The following is a 5,862-nucleotide window of genomic DNA, read 5'->3' on the forward strand; positions in this document are numbered from 1 at the left end:
AAGTTTCATCACTCCACGCCGCGAAAATCACAGGGGAAATTATCCAATACCAAGCCTTTACACTCCGAAACTTCAGAATTTCCGTTCCAATGAAGAATCATACCCGACTCCAAATTTTGACTCTATTTCCGTCCCCACAGATGCTGCCAGGTTTGCTGCGTATTTCCAACACCTTTTGGTTTTATTCCGAGTTTCCTTCCCTGAATTTACTGAGTCAGATCACTGTCTTATTGATCTAACTGGATTGAAACAGATCGCCCTCCGCCTCCGGGAAATAACTCTCCAATTCTATGAATTCAGCGAATTTAGTTTCGGCAGTGGGTTCTGCGTTGTTGCGACCTCATATTCTCAAAATCACATTTCCAGGCTGTGACAATCATGGACAAGTTAAACGTGTTTCAGCTCGGACAAGCGAAGCTCGCCAGGTAGACACAGGAATAGCACCAATGGTCATGTGTACACAGGCGATCGCACCTGGACATGAATATTCTGTGACATGCACAACTTGCTGGGAATATTCTGGCTTTCGATCAACAAAAATTAGGACGCAGGTAAAACATTATTAAAATGATCCAGCATGTTCGGAATTATTTCGGTTCTCTGATACTATCTTTAATATGCCACAAAAATGTTGCTTCACTCGGTGTAATGACCTGTTTGGTGTCTGAAGGTTCGGAGATGTAGAATTACTTTGCGTCAGGTTACTCGAACTCGCTATTCGAATGCATTTGTAACGGCTTGGGATGGCTACATGGAACTTCTATTTTTTTTTTCTTTTTTCTCTCATTATATTGGAAAGGAATATTTATAAGAGAGTGCGGCGTGATAAGGTCAGAGCTGACAATCTTCGGTAAATCTTTTCTCGAAGTGAAAGCACATGACGTGAAGCAGGTTAAAAGAAGTGCATTAAACAGCTTCGTCCCTGGGTGGGATCGAACCACCAACCTTTCGGTTAACAGGCGAACGCGCTAACCGATTGCGCCACAGAGACTTCTACATAAGCACAGATTAAAGAGAGTGGTATTCGCAGTGGATAGAATGGGATCTCCGCACATCAGCGCAAAAGCTAAAGCTGAAACAATGGCAACAATCTTCAGCAAGAAACATCAAATGAACAACCCATCTTGGCCTCCTGCTGAAGTTTCCAGTATCACGTATCTCAGTCTTCAACACCACATGACATCAAGAAACAATAGCAGGCATTGGATATTGCAAAGGCCAGAGGCGCTGACAACAATCCAGCGTGAGTACAGAAGTCACGTGCTCCAGAACGAGCTGCGCCCTCAGCCAAGCTGCTCAGTACAGCGACAACACTGGCACCTACCAGGCAATGTGCAAAATTGCCCATGCATCCCTGTCCGAAAGAAGGACAAATCAACCCGGCCAATTACCGTTCCATCAGCCTACTCGCCATCATTAGCAAAGTCATGTCGATAGTGCTATCAAGCTGCACTCATTCAGAAACAAGCTGTTCACTGACGCTCAGTTTAGGCTCCGCCTGTGCCACTCAACTGCTGATCTCAGAGCAACCTTAGTCCAAACAAGGACGGAGGAGCTGAATTCAAGAGGTGAGATGAAACTGACTGCCCTTCACATCAGGGCCGCATTTGACCGAGTTTGGCATCAAGGAGCCCTGGCAACTGGAGTCAATGGGAATCACCCGAAAACTCTCTACTGTTTGGTGCCACCCCTTACACAATGGGGGATGGTTGTAGTTGTTGGAAGTAAATTATCTCAGTCCCACAACATCACAGCTGGAGTTCCTCCGGGTAGTGCGTCTTCAGCTGCTTCATCAATGACCCTCCCTCTATCATAAGGTCAACAGTGGGGAAGATACTGATGAATTATGAATGTTCAGTGTCATTAGCGACTCCACTGACATGAAAACAGTCCGTGGCCATATCACAGTTTCTTCACTGCCGTTGGGTCAAAAATCCTGGAACTCCCTCTTTAACAGCACTGCAGTTGTGCGCACTCCACATAGGCTGAAGCGGTTCAAATAGGCGGCTAAACCCGAACTTCTCAAGGGCAATACAAATGCTGACCTAGCCATCGGCGCAAACGTCCCGCCAAAGAACAAAGAAAAACATGGAAATAATTTTATTCTATCCATTGAAGATGCATACATGGGTCAATGAACAAGCTCTCCTGCTCGAAGCAGGAAAAACTCCCGTGCTTTTCTTGAAAATAGTGCTGGCGGGTCTTTTGCATCCCGCGAGCAGGTAGCTAAATGTTCTAAATGGCAGCGGTACCCTCCAACAGTCCAGCACGTCCACATCACTGCGCTGAGCCCCTGCCTTCATTTTCGAGCTCAAACTCGAGACTGAGATGTGAGAGATTCATGTGATAGACGGTGTTACCACAAGGGTTACAGCGGTCATGAGTGTCTGCTTCTTGTCTACAGCGAAGCAGCGAAAGAGTCATTCACCGTGATCTGATATTAGCCAGTAATTGACGTAAGAACCGCAGCAATCTATAATCGAAACCGATTCACGGCAAGGGTTCATTAGCTCTCTGGCTTCCACTAAAAGAAGGCAATTGAAGAACCATTTCTCTGCAGAAGTATATTTGCTGGCAAAACACATTTAATCCGTCCAAATCTAGCATCCTTACGTGTCTGTGTGTGATGCCTATTCTCCTTGTACTTTTTTCTCCATTCATCAATCACTGATCTGCTTGTCTTCACTCCTTCCATTTAATTCTCATTTAACTTCGGCATTGCTTTATGTGACACTCACTTTCACACTTCAACCAATGAGTTTATTTTGCCAGCATCGCTGTTCCTGGCGGGACGTGCCGCATTCACAGCAATGGCACCTCTGTGCTTTGACAGCAATGGCTACAAGTAGAGCTGTGTGACTGCCTAAGCAGGGTTGCAATCGGATAAGTCCGAACCGATTGCTCGCGAAATTTTCTTGCGAATTTCGTCATGCAGTCAGTGTCGAAGAGTAAAATGAGAAATTGTTGAACAAAAACTTAGCAGAATGGCAGCACCTGTGGAAAGAGAAACAGAGTTAACTTTGCCAGCCCAAGTTTTCCCAGCACTTTTCTGCTTTTGTTTCAGTCTTCTGCTTTGTTCTACCAGCTCCGACCTCTCACCACCTCCCTCCCGCCTCGTCACACGCATCCCCACCTCATTTCAACAGCATGAAACCCATTGCATTTCCACTTTCCTCAGCTCTTAAGAAGAGCCATACGGACTCAAACGTTAACCCTATTTCTTTCTTCACAGATGCCGCCAGAGCTGCAGAGCATCCCTGGCGTTTTCAGTTTTTAATTCACACTTGCAACATCAGCGGCGTTTTACGTAAAATGTTACCCGTGCTTCTGTCTTCACAGGAGCTGTTTCATCTCCTCAGTACTTGCAGCATTTATGTTGGTATTGGGGACGTTGACTCTGGATAGATCCGTTCCAATCCGCAGAAAATGTTTTTCTTCAGTTACGTTTCCTTTTTGTTCCAAATTGCTCCCCACACTTTTCCACAGGCACTGCTAAACCTCGTGACACATTAAACATGTTTTCCCCTGTCAAGCAGGCTACCCCCGGCGAGGCTTAGATTTGCATATTTAGTCCTGCTATTTATGTGGCAGGCGCTAACCGATTGCGCCACCAGAATTGGGCACTGCGCTCATTTGTCTACAAGTTCCAGGTTGTATCATCGCGACAGGGGAACAGTTCTTTTCATTTAGTGCCGAAGAACTTCATTTAGACGGCAGTGCGCAACAATCCTTACTTTGAACTGTGAACAGGTTGGTGAAGCAGCCGATGTTAAACTAGAGGTCGAAACGTCCCTAAAAAAGTAGTGCATTCAATGCTGTGCACTTTTCAAAAATACTATCTGCAACATAGGAACGAGAGTGAAGAAATCGCCTTCGAAATTAAAAAATGGGTTCTTTTTTGGAATGAATTGCTTCCCATGTTAGCATTGCAGTCAATCTGGAACGAAATAGTTACCGGGATATTCATGGTGATTGCAATGCATTTTTTCAATTTTCGATATTATTCCGTTATTAATAGAATAAACTACTTTGTAAAGTTAATTCCACGAAAAAGTCAGCACAGAACAACAATGGGGTGCAGCCTTGCGCAAACACCAGATAATTATCGGATTCTGATCTTTTGCCAAAATTATGTTACAGCGAGCCGGGAGGAGAGCTCTGGAATTACTCAATCTGTTGAAGCTTTTTCGTCAACCCAAGCCGTCTGCAATGTGAGAGCCCAGTGTTATGCAGGGTATGGTTTGTTTTTAATTTAAATCAGGGAAAAGTCCTACTCTAGATCCTGGTAAATTAATGTTTTGTGTTGTGGCTGCAGCAAACTCGGTTCTCAAGGAATGTCATAAACCGGAAGCAGTAAATCAGTTTCGCTTTCCAAAATTGCTGCTGGGCCTCCTGTGCACCTGCAAAGTTTTCTGTTTTGATTTCTGATATCCAGCATGTACAGCATTTTACTTTTGTGTGCATGAACCTGGAGAATATCTGACCACTTTCCTGTGGATACTCCGACTCTGATTCGGACCCACATACTTTGAACAGCTGTTTAAATAACTTAAGGGTCTATCACATGCACACTGCCAAGAGCCTCGAAGACAAATGTTTAGAGAAAGGTTTTCATTCAATGCAATGCCTGGAATTCGGCGGGCAATGAACAGGAAAGATCGGAAGCTTGGAATTTCAAATCACTCTTCGGTGATAACCTGGCCGAGAGACCGGGAACGCTGCTTTAATGCTGCTCGTTGGTGAGTGCATGCTACTTCTCTGCAGCTAGAACCAGGGGCGGTCGTATAACGTGGCGCCGTGATCGTATAGTGGTTAGTACTCTGCGTTGTGGCCGCAGCAACCTCGGTTCGAATCCGAGTCACGGCAGTGGTTGTTTCGTTTTCCCTATTTCAGCTAGAAGGACGCAGGTGAAGATCTGGTTGTGTGAAGGAGCGTTTTTAATGGCAAAACCTAATTCGTGATTTTAAATCTAACACCCCGACATGTCTGTGGTTATTGAGCCAGAATTCAAAACTTTGCACTTCCCAGATTTTTCTCCCTTCCACAATCAGTGATCTCCTTGAATTCCCTCCCGCCATTTTATTGTTATTTTACGACAGCATCGCGCCATCTGACACTTCCTTTCTCACTTACAACGTTGAGTTTTTATTGCTAGTATCGCTATTCCTGTCGGTACATTGCCCAATCGCACGAATGGTACATCTGTCCTTTGAAAGCCAAGCTTTCAGTGAGAATCGGGAAATCCCCGGACCGAATGTTTGCAAAATTTTATTGCAAATCTCGTCATGCAGTCAATGCTGAAGTAAACGAAGACAACGTTGAAAAAAAGGCACCGGTGCTGCCAGCATCTGCGGAGTCACAAGCAGTCGAATTTTTCCAAGCAATTTCTGGGTTTTTTTCGAATTCCCAGGATCCGCAGTATTTTGTTTCTTTTTCTAAATGCTAACTGAGTTTGATGAGGGTATAATAATTTTCATAATATGTCTCTGGTTTATTGGAAAGTAGGGTTATGGGGGTTTGTGTTGTTCTGTCTCTGTGTGTGGGTTAATTACATTTTGTAGCCAAGCAGACTACAAGTTGAAGCTATCAAAAGAGTTCACGTGTATAAGTCTCTTGTAAATGCTAATAAGGAAACATGTTTGGGGCCTTAGCATGTAAGGTGCAAAGGGAATTTACATTTTTATATAGATGAAGGGGATTTCAATTTCAAAGAGATTAATGAGAATAGTAGCAACATGAAAAGCTTTATATTGTAAAAAAAAAGATACCGTTTCAAAGACATATGGAGTTTACATATTTATAATGGAGAAACATGTATAAAGGAAATTAGACTATGCGTCAGGTGGAGGTATTGTAATACCT

At 44.0% G+C, this 5,862-nt stretch overlaps 2 non-coding genes across 2 annotated transcripts; one reads left to right on the forward strand and one right to left on the reverse strand.

The window, feature by feature from the left end:
- Nucleotides 1–917: 917 nt before the first annotated feature.
- On the reverse strand, nt 918–991 carry trnan-guu (transfer RNA asparagine (anticodon GUU)). Its single transcript has one exon. It is a non-coding gene; the product is annotated as a tRNA-Asn (tRNA).
- Nucleotides 992–4,794: 3,803 nt separating this feature from the next.
- trnah-gug (transfer RNA histidin (anticodon GUG)) lies at nt 4,795–4,866 on the forward strand. Its single transcript has one exon. It is a non-coding gene; the product is annotated as a tRNA-His (tRNA).
- Nucleotides 4,867–5,862: the final 996 nt, after the last annotated feature.

This window comes from Cetorhinus maximus, chromosome 21 (genome assembly GCF_964194155.1).
Source record: "Cetorhinus maximus chromosome 21, sCetMax3.hap1.1, whole genome shotgun sequence".
Classification (NCBI taxonomy): Eukaryota; Metazoa; Chordata; class Chondrichthyes; order Lamniformes; family Cetorhinidae; genus Cetorhinus; species Cetorhinus maximus.